At 54.7% G+C, this 16,158-nt stretch overlaps 1 protein-coding gene across 8 annotated transcripts in view; it reads left to right on the forward strand.

Annotated features, from left to right (window-relative positions):
- LRP8 (LDL receptor related protein 8) overlaps positions 1–16,158 on the forward strand; it is a 79,872-nt gene that overhangs the window by 18,738 nt on the left and 44,976 nt on the right. The window lies entirely within an intron of this gene.

Genomic DNA, 16,158 nt, shown 5'->3' on the forward strand with positions numbered 1-16,158 from the left:
GCTTACGCAGAGCTCCTGACAGCAAATTATTCATAAGTGAAGTGGTAAATTTATTGCTGCGTTTTCCCAAACACTCAGCAGCAAAGAATGTGCCCCTGGGAAAGTCAGAGGAAAGGCCTGGGGACGCACGCTGTACGGCTTCTGCCAGCCTGAACCACCTGGGCCTTGTAGCCCAGAGAACAGCCAGGACTCACTGGGAGAGGATGGACTCTGGGCCAATCAGAGAAGGCTACTGGAGATGTAGCGAGCACCCCGTCCCTGGAGGCATGTAAGCAGGAGGGCAGGGAGCATTGCAAGTCCCTCTGGACCTGCCCATCATCTCCACCTCATCCATCTCACACCACAGACTGCGGTGGCTCTGTGTTTTGTTTCCTCCCATAGAGGCTTGAAGTCACACAGTAGGGCCCCTAAAGAGTGAATTCGGATCTGGATGTGAGCCCCAGAACTGCAGTGCAATTTGACAGGAGCCCAGTATCCTCCACAGGGACCAGCTCCCCGTCTGCTGAGGCCAGACAGCCCTGCCAGGAGGCCGTGAAGGGGTGTCTTCCTATCCTGGGTTGTGGGGCACTCTTGGAACCAGGATCAGGCCCACGTCTGGGCAGATGGCTCTTGAGCCCAACCCCCCTTTCTAGGCTAGGTTATCAACCCTCAAGGTAAGGGCATAGCCTCTCCTGAGTTTAGTGGGAGCCTCTCCCACTCCCTGGCCCCACAGTCCCTCCCCCTATGCCCTGCTTCCCTCCTTGGGTTTGCACTGTGCCCTGCCTGGGACATTGGAACAAACCCAGACTCCGCGTACCTAGAATTTTTTTAAATTAATTAGAGCATTAAATGGTAGCCCTGTGGGAGAATCCCACCATCTGGCTGTCACGAGAGAGGCAGGAAAATCTATGCATATTTGTCTGTACTGTGTGAATGTCATACTAAGCCACCTGCGCATGTGTGGGTATGTGGTCCTTGTGCTGTGGAACGTGCACCGTGTGGCTTGTGCGTCAGAGTATATTTGGCACACGGTGCACATCTGAGCATGCAAGTGGGCCGTGTGTGCCTCTGTGGGCATGTGTGTTCGTGTGCAAGAACACACGCTGTGGACATGCACCGAGGGTCAGCACGCCTGCCTGAACACACTGCAGGCCTAGCTTTTGGGGGCATGGGTCAAGCTGAGCTGGGTACAGAGAGGGGGCAGCCTCTCAACCCCTCCTGGCTGAAGTGGTGATCACAGACAGGTACGCTGTGCACAGGTGGGAGGAGGGTAGGTTTGGCAACTGCACAGCTGGCCTGCAGAGGGCAGGCAGGGAGGGATTCCTGTCTCATCTTTGACAGATGGGGAGACCCAGGCCTGCCCAAGCACAGAGCCAAAGTGTGGAAGGGCCAGGACTGGAGCTCAGGCTCTGGGGCTTCCTGGGCTGTGCTCTTTCTGCTCCACTGGCCAGTGTTTCTTGCCTTTGGCATCTCTTATGCTGTTAGATTTTCATGGTGGCTCGGATATGTTCTTGAGAGAATACCGCCCCCATTTCTCAGGGTTGCTTGGGTTGGTGGGGAGACAAGGTCAGGACTTGCATTGCAGACCCTGTGTCCTTCTCATTTTGTGGAGGAGGCAGTTAGGCCACTGGGCCCAGGGTGGTGGTGTCAGGGCAGAACACTGGGCAGATATATAGCTGTGTGACCTGGGCCCATCCATCTTTGAGCCTCACAGGGTATTTGTAAGAACTAAATGAGGAAGTGTATGCAAAGGGCTTTGTAAACCCCAAGGTACAGTGGACAGATGAGAGTTTGGCCCAGAAGTGGCCCTGACACTTGTCCCCCGGGTGCCCTAAAGAGAAGGCCAGGAGGTGGGGTCCTGGACTTCATGGTAGAGGAGGGGACTCCCAGAGAATGAGGAGGATGTGCCTACAGGACACTCTGGCCTCCCAGCCTCACATGGGCTCGACCTTGGACAGGCTCATGATTCAGCCAGAGATGGGCAGCGGAACACCTTCCAGCCCCCCTCCCCTATGCAGCTTTCCAAGGAACAGCCCTTCTACATATACATGGAAAAACCAAATAAGGAAGAACCAAGAGGCCCAGGACAAGAGGCCAGGCCTCCTGATGTCCTTTAATAACTGTAACAAGAACTTTTTGAGGGCCTACTATGGAGTGGGGGAGCAACTGAGAAAAGTTGGAAGTTCCACCAGCGAACATTTTCTAATCTCTATTTTCTGGAATATTAGAATATTCTGAATATCTTCTAAGTGCCAGGCCCCAACTGATAGACATAGCTCACGTCCAACTACCCTGCAAGTCAGAATTCACCATCACAATTTTGCACGAGGAAAACATAGGCTCTGAGAGGTCAAGTTACCTGCCAGCTACTAAGGGGAGAAAGCCAGGATTTGAGCCCTGGTTCCTTAACCTGCTCCTGGTGGGAGGAGGGCCACAGTGGGCAACGGACCAGCATCTGCCAAACCTCTGTGCTAGGAGAATATGTCTACTTGAAGGAAAGGCAGACGTGAGTGGAAGTCACAGGGCAGGGGGGGATGCTCCCAGAGTAGGCTGTTTCAGAAGTGGCTCTCCTTTCACCTAAGCTGTGCTGGGATCTATCTTGTTCGAGTTACCATGCTGGCTCAGAATCTCAGGGTGAGGGGTTCTGAGAAGTGGCGAACGTGACCAAGGTCTGGGCCAGGGCACCACTGGGGCGTGAGGATCTGCTGGGCACCTGCCCCGCTCCCTCTTTACCCTTGTCTCCTGTAGCCCCGTCTACCTCCTTCTGCCCAGATCTGGCTCAGAGGCCTCACAGCTGCCCTGCTGGGCCACTGACTGGAGGCACTGAGCTGTGGCCCATGACTATTAACTCTGCCCATGCTGCCTGCCCCTCAGGCAGGCGGCTGGCCTCAGATATGTAGGTGGTCTCAGGGCCCTGAGCCCCAGCTCTGCAGGACCAGCACCCTGAGACATGGCCAACTCTGAGGGTCTTACCAAACTGCAGGGCTTGCTGGCAGCTGGCAGGACACCTGGTACAGTAGGCCCCCTGTTTAATTCTTTTGGCTTCCAGCAGTAGAGATCTAAGACTTTCCAGTTAGAATGGGGGGGTCATCAGAAGGTTGGCCCTCCCTTGGTCCCCCCCAGAACACAAGACCAAGGGAGTGTGCTGGACAAGGAGAGGCCCTGAGGGCCTTTGCACTGAGCTGTCCCTGGAGGGTGCCTGGGGACCCCCTCTGCCCTGAGCTCTTTGCCAAGCGGTCCAGTGGCAACGCGTGGGCCTGCCTTTCCTCCCCGACTCAGGCACGGCCGTCTCCCAGGAAACGGGGAATTTTCCCTCATTCCCATCATTAGGGTGCCAGGGCAAACAAACAGCCTAATCCAGATGAGCCCTGGGCCACAATCACATTCTCTTTTGGGGTTTTCTCTTTATTTCTAGCAATTTTGAGAAGACCGAAGTCATTGGTATTCCATGCAGGTTAATAGAACTGCTCCCTCCTCAGTATTATGCCTTAATTTTCTTTATCACATAGCAAGCTGGAATTAATCGCCCCTCTCCTTCCTTTTTTCCCACCGAAACCTATTACCAGCCTGTCTGGTGGTTAAAGTCATTTTGTGGCAGCTCTTGGCTCCTTTCCACTTCCCTAGGAATCTTTCTGACCAGAGCCAAAGAACAAGGAGGGGTGAAAAACCCATTTGTACAAGGTGGGGATCTCCTGTTGAGAACTTATTTCCCTCTCTGTTCAAGAGGAAGGAACGTGTCCAGCCTCCAGCGGGCACCGCTGACTGAGTCCCCTGTTGCTGAGAGCATTCAAGAGGGCAGAATGGCCATATGTCAGCACTGGGAACAGAGGATTCCTGCACTGGTGGGGGGAAGGGGCAGGCTTTTGCCACTCCTGGAGCCTGGATTAGAACCTTCTAGGGTTCTGTTCTCTGTGAGTTTAAGATTTCTCTCTGTGATTTCAAAGTTGGACAGATTCTGTGCATCCACAGCTCTAACATTGGGCCATTTGGTTTTAAGTACTTATAAACTGTGTGTTTTCAGATTCTAAGGTCATCTCCTTGAATTGAAGTTTCTATGCAGTGATTCTAAGGCTATTTTATGATTCTGTGAGCCTCTTAAACTGCATTCTGCTCCATGTCTGTGTCTTGGGCAAGAGTGTAATTGCTTTGCTGGGGCTGCCTTGGGAGGCTAGTGTAGGCCCCCTCTGATCTCAGTTTCCCCAATTATGAAAGGTAAGGGTTGGACCAGATGGCCTCCAGGACTTGACTTCCAGGTATGTTCTGCCTGTAGTCCTTGTTGGCTCCTTCTGAGCCTACCTACCCCCCCCCCCATCTCCCACTGCCCCCTCCCGGCACCTCAGGGGACCCAGAATGTTCTCCCCTTGTCTAATTGTCCTGAGCCCTCTCCCCTTCCAGCAGGAAAGCAACTGAGCTCTCCTCCAAACTCTCAGCAAGGAAAAGTGGTGTGGAGGTGATGGTAAGAAAACAATCATTAACAAGAGCTCCAGTGCCTTTGTGGGCTGTACTGTTCACCATAAGTTCAACATCTACAGTCTCCCATGATTTGTGCCTCCCATGATGTTATTGATTGTTAGCCCCATTTTATAGGTGAGGGAACTAAGGCTCTGGAAGGTTAAGTAACTCACCTGTAGTCACACCAGCAGTTCCAGGACACCAAGTCGCTTGCTGTTAGTGTAGCTGCAGACCGGCTGCCGGCTGGAGTTGAAGCAGATGTAAGCAGCCAGGGTGGTCAGTGTGATGAGGGAGCTCAGGGACCCTGGAGTCATCTGTCCCAGGAACCTGCTGCCGGGCAGGGTTGTGGCTTGCACTTTCCCACTTCCTGCTGGCCCCAACCCCAGGGATGTTGAAGGGCTTCAGAGAGTGGACCCCATTTCCTTCCAGATGCACCAAAAAGCCAAAAAGGAAACCGTCTTCTCCATCTGCTTTTAGAATCTACCTTTTACTTCTGGATGAAACAAGATTTCTCAGGGTGGGCTTCCCCAGCCGCCACTGCTGCCGGCCAAAATCACCTCTTCTTTGAGGTCCAGCTCTGGGCTTCCAGTTATCCCCTCTGCCCCACCAGCAGCCCCCACTTGCAGGAGAGGAGGTGCTGGTGAGAGCTGAGACTCCCAAGTTCAATGTCCTTGTTTTCAGCTGGGGCACTGAGACTCAGCAAGGGGAGATGGCTGTCTGAGGCCGCACAGCACCCTCACCACCCTCAATTTCTTTGTAGAGCATTAGGGATAAGACAACTGGGTTCTGATCCTTCTCAAGCCCTGTGACCTTGGGACAATCCATTGCCTCTCAAGGGTTTTACTTCCTCATCTCTCAAAGAGAGTGATGCCCCCCTCCCCTACTGCCCATCCTCTAGAGCTGCTGTGAAGAGCCAGGTGCAGGAGCTGGGGGGTGGGAGGCAGGGATCTTGAACCTGCCGTCAACACCACATCCATTCAGGATCCCAGTTCTGCAGATTTCCTTTGGGCTCTGCTGAGTTTCCAGCCAGACATCTCCTTGTCTCCTGAATAGCCCGCAGTTCCTCCTCTCAGAGCTCCTCTGTGGCCCCTACTTTCAAGGTCCTTCCCCTCCCCACATGGAGCACCTAGCCAGAACCTCGTACATCCTCTGCTGTCCCCGTCACGCAGCAGCACTCCTGCCACCTCTCCTGGAATCAGGTGCTGATTACACTGGGCTTGTAACACTCAGCCCTGCCCACATGCCTAGAGAGCCGTTCATCTGTCCCTTCCACTCTTGACCTGGCGGAGTACCCAAGGCAGGCCCATGAATGACACACATGGAAAGCCTGACTTCTTTCTCCTCCCATGTCTAGATGGGGAAACTGAGGCACAGGAAGTATAAGGGATTTTTCCAAGGTCACTGCAGAGGTCCAGGGAAGCCTGGAGAGGTGTGCCCAGGACTCCAAGGCCCAGACCACTCAGAGGCTCCTCCCCACACCCCCAACCCAGGCCTGGGTTTGTGGGGCTCCCCCAGAGAAGCCCTGTGAAGGGCCTTCCTGTAGCTAAGGGCCCAGCTACCATGAGACATGAAGGGTCTGCATCTCCCTGAGACTGACTTCATGGTGGTACCTGAGCCATGTGTCATTGGCCGACCGAGCCGTTGGGATGACATACTGAGCTTACTTTGCTCCAATCTGGTGGAGGGGAGGCCTCCCCAGAGCCCCAACTGGGAAATGAATGCTGTCCAGCAGGACTGCAGATCTTCAACTCGTCACTGACTGCCAAGGTGGGTGCAGCCTGGAAGGGCGTGCTCCGGGCACTGCCCAGATCTAGCCTGCCAAAAATACGGCAGCCAGATAAGCAGCCTGTGGGAATGGAGTTTGTGAATGCTTTCCCTTGGCACCCCAGGCTGGGCCTCCCCTCCTTTCTGCCTTATTGGAGGTGGAGGGCATTGTCAGACCCCATCAACCGCAGATGCTTGAGCTAGTGCTGAGGAGTGGGGAGAGTTTGCCGGGTGGAGACGGAAGAAGCACCTCCTGCCTGGTGGAGCTGCACGAGTAAAGGTAGCCAGAGGGAAGCCCATGGTTTTGCCCATGACCTTTGAGTGCATGTGGAAGCCCATGGGAGCCAGGGATGGGCCAGAGCAGCTAGCAGTATAGCTTGAGGTGTCCGTGAGGACCCTACTGAGACACTTGGTCATCTCCTGGGGCAGATGGGAACCTGGCAGGACAAGGAAAGAAAGATGGCTTTCAGATTACAGAGAGGCCTTCAGCAGGACAATGGCTACTGGCTCTGGTTTTATCGCCCCCCATCTGGAGCCACAGGAGTGGACTTAGGGGGCCTGAGGACAGAGCCACAGTTCCCTTTATCTATCAGCCTTGTTCTGGGCCTTGTGGTGGATAACACCATACCTCTGAAGGAAAGCACGTAGAGATCCTCTTATCCAATCCAGCCATGTCATGGAGGAAGAGAGAAGGCACTGAGTAGGCAAGGTCACATAATACAGCCAGGACCCCCAGGCCAGAGACGGGAGATGTGCTGCCCATTGGTCACCAGGATGGCCCAGTGGGGGACCTCCTGGGCAGTACTTCTCCTAGCAGCCTAATTGGCAAAAGCATTTGCATTTCCACTTAGCTAGGGCTGCTTCCCAGTGTGTTCAGCCACTGCCTGCTAGGCAGAGGGTGCTGCATCAACACTGCTGCAGGGGCAGGGCCCTGACTGCCTGTGGGGTGGGTGGAGCAACTGCCCCCCTCCCAGACAGGCAGGGGTCTCCACTCCATCATTCACTCCCTGACCACCAGCAAGCCCAACGCAGGCTGTTGCCTGAGGCGGTGCCTGCCCATTGTGTGTTCTCCGACCCCCTCTGGCTTGGCTTCCTTACCCCTGGCTGCAGAGTTCTGCCCTGGGGAACCCTAGGTTTCCTACTTAAAATCGAAGTGGCTAGAGGTAGTGGAGCCCAGAGCAGTCTGTCGGGTGCCACCCAGCTTGTTGCGGGCTGAGCCTGGCTGGAGTGGGATCTGGAGCCTTTTCTTCACCCGCAGAGGAAGAGGCAGAACTGCTTCTCTTTCTACCAGGGCGCTGGTGCCAGGAGAACAGGGCCCAGAAGGTGGGTGTCCCTGGCAGGCTCCAAAGTCTGCCCAAGGGAGGCAGAACTGTGCATCCCCGGCTCAGGTGGCTTGGCTGGGGTTAGACAGGAAAGTCCTCTGGTCAGAGGAGGCTGAGTCCCCACGGGGGCCAGCTCTCTGCTTCCCATCTGACTGGAGGGACAGTATGCTGCTGGGAGCCAGGCAGGACTCTGTCTGGTGGTCATAGAGGCTTTCCCAGCCACACCCCCTGCCCTCTGGAGGCTTCTGTTCTGAGGGTGCCATGAGTTTCCCTCCAGCTGTTTCCTTGGGCCCTAAAATCCCAGTGCCAAGTGGGTGGCCCAAATCCAGGGTGGGACCAGCCAGGGCTTGGGGCCTGAGCTGAGTGCCACCTTATCATCTAAGCAGCACCTCTCTTATAATGTTTGGTCCTTTTGCAGGCACCAGCCAGGGACCCCTGCAGATCCCCTTCCCCTCTCCCCCACCCCCATCTTCCGCCACCCCCTACAGCTGTCACTGGCTCAATACCTCCTGTGTCCACAAATCACTGTGACAGTTAGACCCCTTTGTCGTCTGTCCCTCGGAGACGCTCATCTTCCCCGTGGCGACGGGGAGTCCCACATACCCCAGCTAGGGCTTGGACCTCCCTTGGTGACGGTGGGGCCGGGGTGGCCGGCAGCTTCTGAGAGCAGCTCTGATGTGCTGGGGCCCAGAGGAGGGACTCGGCTGTGGGAAGTCCCAGGTGATCCTTTTGGAGGGGCAGCAACACCTATGTCATAGAGTCACTGGCCCAGAATTTCAGCTGGAGGGTGTCCTTAAAGATTTGTTCACAAAGGAAACTGACGTGCAGAGTGGGAAGAGGTCACATGGCCCATCAGAGGAGTGGGGCCATAGATATTCTCTGAGCACCCACTTGGCTCCAGACCCTGTGTGGGGTGATCACTGAGATGAAGGAAATGATGGGGAAGCACTGGTGTGCATCCAGGTGAACACCTGGGCTAAGGATGTTGAGGCAAGAGCCCTGGACTGGGGAAGAAGGGGCTAGGGTTCAAGTCTGGCCAGGAAGTCTTGCTCTAGCCCCTCTCCCGATCTGGAGCTCCCTCTCCATCCTCACCTAGTGGATGGCATGCCCCTCCAAGGACCCCCAGCTGAGGGTAGTATGGAGACCCTGTCTCTCCATTTTAAAACAAGGTAGTGTGGGCAGCTCATGAGGAACGTCTGTGTCCTTGGCCAGTCAACCGTGGGATACTCCACCGGTCCTGCATTCCCCTCAGCCATCCCTCAGCTGCCCTTCCTGCTGGGGAATCACCTCCTCCAAGAAGACCTCTCTGTGGCTGCCTCTCATCCAGTCTCACCTCCAACCTCCCAACCTTCTACACCTCATTTCCATACCTTGTATTTTGGTTTTGTCTTATGATCTGGACCGGTTAAGAAATGTGCAGCCTCTTCGTGTAGTGAGTTGGAAGAGGAGGAGAGAACCTGGAAAATCTTAAGGGAAACTGCCCAATTTAAATGCAAAGATGCCCTCACCAGAGAGCGATCCTCTGAGGCTCACTGCTCCATTCTTTCATTTTTTCCTTCAAACCTTTCACATGCCCGCCCCTCCGGGCCCCCCCAGCACCTGCTGCTGCTTCATTTCCTCTTTCTCCCCAGGTGGGATGAGAGGGTGGGGGGGAGAACCGCACTCAGATGTCACCTGCTGATGGATGGTGGTGGCCCCAGGCCCTGGAGCCTGCTGGGCAGCACAAAGCTGGGAGCCAAGCCCCGCCCACCACGCTTCGTGGGTGTTGGGACACTGTGGGAACCATTTGCCTTTCCAGCACCACCTAGAGCCTTGAGTCTGATTGTCAGCGTGTGGACGCTTGGATTGAGAGACACAGTGCCTTGCAAGGATGGAATTGGAGGCCATCCACAGCTTATGGACCTGCGTGACTCATGCTATAACTGTCCTGGAGTCCCGTCACGGGGCTGAGTGTGAGCAGATCACAATGTGCTTAGAACCTTGGCTCCCTAGAGAGTTACAATCTTAAATCCATGGAAGCTGTTCTAAATGTTAGATTAGACCCATGGGATCTTTATTTTTTTTAAGATTTTAGTTTTAAGTAATCTCTGCACCCAACATGGGGCTCGAACTTAAGACCCCGTGATCAAGAATCATGCTGTACAGACTGAGACAGCCAGGCACCTAGACCCATGGAGTCTTTAAACAGAGGGTTCTTAGGAGCATCACACATCTGGGGAGGGGTTGGGGTTTGAACCCAGTGCTGCTGGGGATGGGCTATGAGCCCAGGGGATGATGGGGAAACAGCCGATGGGGTCTCCCCTCGCCCTCTTTCCAGTAAGTACTGCACCTCCATTTTTGTCTGTTTTATATGTTGGAGTTTCACTTGGTAAAAGGGTTCCTGTGCCTCAAAATAAAGTTTTCCAGGCCCTGTGCTGTGCTGCAGCTCCGTGCCAGGACTCGCCACAGCCCAAGAGGGTGGCTCTAGCCAGCGGGTGACTGGGCAGGCAGACAGGGGCCTCCCGGGAGGGGGTGCAGGTTGCTCTGGGCCACCGTCTCCTCCCCCTCTCACTCCTGCTGTGTTGTTGCTGCAGCCGGAGAACACTCCGGGTCTGTCGTGCCGTTGACTGGGGTGACAGTTTAATAGTAGCTTCCTGGGCTGTCATTTAAATCTGCCTGCCAGGTTAGTAGGCCAGGGGCGGGCTGGCACGCCCCCTGCCCCCACCCCGGATCTTCATTCTGCTGGCAGCGGTTGTCTTGGCAATGCTGGGGCCTGGCGAGCTCTGCAGTAGTGTAACTGTGGGGGGAGCAGCCCTTTCATCTCCCCGACCCGGGTACAAGGGGGCCCAGCTGCCTTAGGGCTGGGCTGCAGGGCCGGAGCCAAGCTATCCGGTGTTGGTCCAGGCCTGGGAGAGGAAATGGGGACAGATCAGTCCCTCTGTGCCGTGGGAGGGGAAGGGACTGACCCAAGTGCCTCAGCAATCGTGTTGAGCTGGAATCCACCTTGCCTATGGGTCTCTGCTCTGCCCTCGGAGAATATTCCCTGGGGCCCACAGCCTGTCTGCAGAAACCTGAGGGCCAGTATCCCTGACATCTCTCTCATCAACCTGTCCCATGTGGCCTGGTCCCAATCCCCCCTTTCCTGCTCTTCTCTGCACAGGTAGGCCCCCGCTCTGAGGACTTCCCGTAGCATCTTCCAAGTGTCTGTGAATACCTTCTCCTTTTTTTCATGGCTTGGTGGAGCTGGCCCAGAGACAGAAGCCTGGGTACCAGCCTCTGCTGTGTGACCATAGGCCAGTCCTTCCCCTCCCTGGGCCTCATCTTCTTATCTGCAGGGTGAGGGGCTGGCACTGCAGCAGTATGCCCTCGGGTGTCGTTTATTGGCCCATTTGTTTCTTGGAAAATTAATAGACAGTGGCACCTGCAAAGGATGTCCCTTGGCTAACCAGGTTTGGGAAGTGTGGGAGGAAACAAAGTCATTCTGATATCTGCAGGCCTTCTCAGGACCTTCAGTAAGCCAGTGGGGGTCATGCATCTCCAAGGGGGAAAATAGCAAGTCTTCTCACAAACATCTGGGTGGATGGCTCCCCCTGCTCTCCCGCCCCTTTGCCTCTCTCTTCCTCTGCCAGGGGCCAGTCATCCATCTCGCACAGTCTCACCAAATCCTGAAGGAAGCCCAGGCAGTTTGGAGCCATGGGTTTTGTGTGCTGCGAAGCAGTAGCCCCTGTGCTCAGCAGAGGCTGGGTGAGCTCAGAGAAAGTAAAGCCCCTGTGCTGGGCCTCTGAGGGGCAGCTTGGTGCCGGCATGGTAGAGCTCCCAGGTCCCTTGCCACTTGCCTCCTCTCCTGCCCCAGATTGCCATTCTGCTGGCTCCCCCACACCCCAGGCCGTTATCCCACCTCCTGGAATGCCCTTTGTCGGTCTCCTCACTCCCGTGGTTTGGGTGGTTTAGCCGACTCCTCTTCCTTGAACATAGTCCCCTCCTTCGGGAAGTCTTTAATGCCTGGGCTGGGTCAGGTGACCCACCCCCTGGCTTCCTGGCCACAGAGTCAGAATACATCAGGGCTCAAGTGCAGCCTTCCCACAAACATGTGCTGTGACCTTGAGTAGCCACCTCTCTCTGGGCCTTGGTTTTCTGCCTTACAGAATGGGAGAGTTGTAGAGGGAGGGACCTTGGAGACCCTGGGCTCTGCCTGGACAGAGCACTGATCGCCAAGAGGAATCCACACCAAGCAGCTCCACCTGGCAGCCCTGACCAATCTTTGTTTTGAAGCCCCCTGTCTGCACTGGGGCTGCTGGATGAGCGTGGGTGGGGAACAGCAGAGGGAAGGATCTTATTGTCTCAGGGAAGGAGGCCTCCGGGGGTGGGGAAGCTGGGAGGCGCTGCGTGATCATAATAATTGCACAAGATCATAGACTCTGGGTGTTGAGCAGGACTTAAGATTCAGTCAGCACCACACCTCCATTTCCAAATGAGGAGGCAGGCCCTATGTGACTGATGGACCCGATGTCACACACACGCAGCAGCTGGGGCTGCTGACTTCCCACGCCTCAAACTTGCACCTTTGCGCTTTTCAGTTATAATGTTCTGATACCATCCTCAGCCCATTTGCTTCCCCCAGCCTTGTGTGTTTGGCAAAGCAAGGATATTAGCTACGAATGTGGGCTCAGAGAAGTTGTGTAACTTGCAAAAGGTGACACAGCCCAAGTAGCAGAGTAGTTTGTCTGACCATGGACTGTCTGATGCTTTCCTCTGCCTGTGTTCTTGTTATAAGTAGCAACGCCTCCCTCCTTTGTCCTGGATTTCCCATTCTCCCCAACTCTGCCCTGGGGTCAGCTCCTCCCCGCCACCCTCTGGAATCCCAAATCCTTTGTGGCGGCCCATCTGTTGCCATGGCACCAGATTATGATGTCGCAGACCCTGGATGACTATGTACAGCTCCTGGGTTGTGGAGTACAGGGGCTCACAGAGGTGGGCATTGTCCAAGGGGCAGACTGGCATGGAAGGAAATAAATCCCTGGAAACAGGGAGCCACAGCCTCAAGCCCAGCTGGGGAATCACCCTGGGAGTTGGAGCCAAGGCTAGGAATGGGGGTCTGGCATGGCTTGCTCTGACGGGCATGCCTTGGCAGGGCTGATGTAGCCTCTTGACGAGGGACTGTCGGGCTCATTACACTGAATGACCCAACACTGGGATGCTTGCTGGGATCCCCTGGGAGAGCCTTTTTTGCCTTTTGTTCTTGTAGCAGTGCTTCATGGGAAAGCCACCCTCCCCACCCCCCACTTGCCCAGAGAGGGAAGGAACTTGCCCAAGGTCACCCAGAGAGGAGGGGGCCATGCCAGCATTCAGTCTCAGCTCTTGTTCCAAATCTTTCCATGTGGTTACAGATGTGGCCCACTAGGGCATTTAGTCTGGTCCCCAACCTGAAAGTGGTCATGCTGCCTCAGTTTCCCCAGGGTGGTCCATTAGCAGAGATAGATTGTCGCAGGCCCACAGTTATTCTGGCATACACTTTTGGGCACATTCCAAGGGAACACTTCATCTGTGTGCCTGATCTGCCTCATTGCCTTGTCCTGTGGCCCCAGGGACCCGAGAGCTATTTATTTCACTGATCATACTGCATTTGCTCTTCTGGGGTCCTCTGAGCCTGAGGGCCTTAGAAAGAGCCTGTGGAAAGAGCTCAAGCTTTAGCTCATGGAATTAAAATCCCACTTCTGCCACCTACCACCCTCACCTCTTTGAGCCTCAGGTTCCTCTTCTGTAAAATGGGATTAACAGCACTACCAGGATAGATGCGAGGAGTCACTGGGATATTGGGTGAAAGGTGCCGGGCCAGAGCACCAAGGTGAAAAATGTCCAAACCAGTCAGGACAGTGAACAAATCTGTTCTCCAGAACATGCCAGGACTCATCCATTCCTGAGGCTGCCACTTCCTTCCTGAGCCTGTTTGGTCTCAAGGCCGCCCTTCAGGACTATGATGGTGTTTTGGCTGCCCTGGTCTCCTTGCCAGGTGCCTTCAGGGCTTGGCACACCGTGGGAGGCCAAGCTCGCTCCCAGGCTCCCAGCAAGGAGGGAGGAAAGGGTCTTTGGATAGTGTCTGGCTGGTCCAGGCCAGTGACAGAGCCCCTTTATCACCTTCTCCATCAAGCTGACCTTGCTCTTTTGGGTTCTGCCCGTTCTTCACCCACACTGAGTTTCCGGGGGGCAGGTTGGGCTGATTTCTCTTCTGTGGCTCAGTGCAGAGCCTGGCACAGAGGCAGTCTCACTGAATGCCAAGCCAAAGCTGCCATGGGATTTTTCCCACCTAGTTTGAGGCTTTTCTTCCAAATCTGATGCTGCTGAGTGTTTTTTTGGGGGAGCCATGGTAAGGTAGAGGGGTATCTGACTGAAGTGAAATTGTGGCCCTGCTCCCACTCAGATGTGACCTTGGGCATGTACTTAACACTTCTGTGTCAAGATTTCCTCAGCACAGAGACTGGCACACAGAATGCACTTGGAGAAGGTTTGAACAGGATGAGGGAGACATTGGTATATACATTTCTTCTCTTCTGTGGACGCTGAGCTTCTTGTGGAAGGGATGTTCTGGTGTTCATGTTACAAAATGCCCCACGTGCTGTGGTTTGTAATTGTATTTATTTCAGGCCGTGGTGTTGGTATCTATTACCCACAATAGCTCCTCGGTGCGGGGCTCAGGGAGGGCTGCTTGGGGATCCGGACTGGGAGGCAGGAGAGGTGGTGCTTTCTTTTTTTCTTTTTTTTTTTTAACTTTTTAAAAAATTTTTAATGTTTATTATTTATTTTTGAGAGAGAGAGAGAGAGTGTGTGAGCAGGTGAGGGGCAGAGAGAGAGGGAGACACAGAATCGGAAGCAGGCTCCAGGCTCCAAGCTGTCAGCACAGAGCCCGACGCGGGGCTTGAACCCACGAGCTGTGAGATCATGACCTGAGCCAAAGTCAGAGGCTCAACCGACTGAGCTGCCCAGGCGCCCCATCTTTTTTCTTTTTTTTATTTTTTAAAAATGTTTATTTATTTGGGAGGAGAGAGAGAGAGCGCACACACACGCACAAGCAGGGGGAGGGGCAGAGAGAGAGAGAGAGAGCGTGAGAGAGAGAGAGCGTGAGAGAGAGAGAGCAACAGAATCTGAAGCAGGCTCCAGGCTCTGAGCTGTCAGTGCAGAATCCAATGTGGGGCTTGAACTCATGAACCATGAGATCGTGACCTGAGACAAACTTGGACACTTAACCGACTGAGCCACCCAGATGCCCCAGGAGAGGTGGTTCTGATCCCTGCCTTGCTATGTTTCCCTGGGCCAGCCCCTTTCCCTCTCTGGGCCTCAGACCCCACTCCTCCGCCCAATCTATAGGTAGACTGATTCCTCGAGTTTCTGCTAGCCCTGAACAGACAGAGGTATTCTTCTAAAGAAAGGGTGAAAAAAAAATTCATCTCAGAATGCAGATGTCCTGCAAGGATTCCACTGAAAGGCAGAAATACAATGGATTCAGGAGACCCAGGGTCTGTCCCCAAATCCCTGCCAGGCTGTTCAGGCCAGGCAGAGCAGTTGCATGGCCCCAGAGGCAGCCAGAGGGCCCGTGGGAGGATTTACATAATTCAACGCTGGTCACTGGGAAGAAGCGTCCCTGGGAGCAGGTGAGTCCCGGCCCTGGAGGTGTGGGAGCCATGTTCCCATACAGTTCATTGTCCCCACTGAGATCAACCCTGAGTTGGGTCCTGTGCTGAATATGACAGCATCCCTACCCTGGAGGAACATCAGGCCAGTTCCATCAGGGAGGAAGGCAAACCATGTTCCTGCCTTCTTATCCCAGTTTTGTTACCAGCTGTGAGATCTCAGCCTGCTACATAAGTTCCCTGCGAGGGCATGGAACACCTGTTTCCTTAGCTTGTTCGAACTAAGGCTGAAACCATAAAAACAGCAGTAGTTGCTGCTTACTGCACCTTCTGTGCCAGGGTCTCTTTCCATATGCTTCACACATTGTAGCTTGTCACTCCTCCTCAGAGCCTTTTTGTTTTCTTCTTCCCATTAAGAAAACAGAGGCTCAGAGGTTAGGTAACACCCCTAAGGTCGTACAGATGGAGAGAGGCAGAGCCGGGATTCAGACCCCCATGTGGAGCCTCCCTTCCAGAGTGTCTAAGTGCCTCTTACTCTTAGGAGACTGATTTGGGTCTCTTACCCAGTAGATGCTCTTTTCATCACTCCAAACAGAACATACCTCATTAATCTTGTCTCAGAGTAATCATTTGCTTTTAGGATTCATTAGCAACAGCTCCCTGGTGCTTCCAGAGGGGCCTGGTTGGGGGAAGCAGGACAGGCCAGTAAAGGGACTGAGAAATGGCTAAAGGGGTGACTGTAACTGCCATCGGCGATGGGGGAAAACTTCCTGGAGGTGGTGGCAGTGGAACTGGACTTCGGGGGAAGAGGAATATGACAGGGGAACAGGCAGTCCCTTGGTGGATGGGTCCTGTCACCCTTGTTGGACCTGAGCTCCTGAACTTGCAGGCAGGGCCAGGCGTCACCTGCCTCCACCTGGTGCTCAGCAGACGCCTGGGGAATGACTAAGCGTTTCTCTCCTGTCCTCTCTTGGTAGGCGAGGCACTCCGTGGCCTGGTGGGGTGGTGGGAGGTCATAGGGTCCTGCTTTCAGACAG

This window comes from Panthera pardus, unplaced genomic scaffold (genome assembly GCF_024362965.1).
Source record: "Panthera pardus isolate Hobbes unplaced genomic scaffold, ASM2436296v1 HiC_scaffold_11, whole genome shotgun sequence".
NCBI lineage: Eukaryota > Metazoa > Chordata > Mammalia > Carnivora > Felidae > Panthera > Panthera pardus.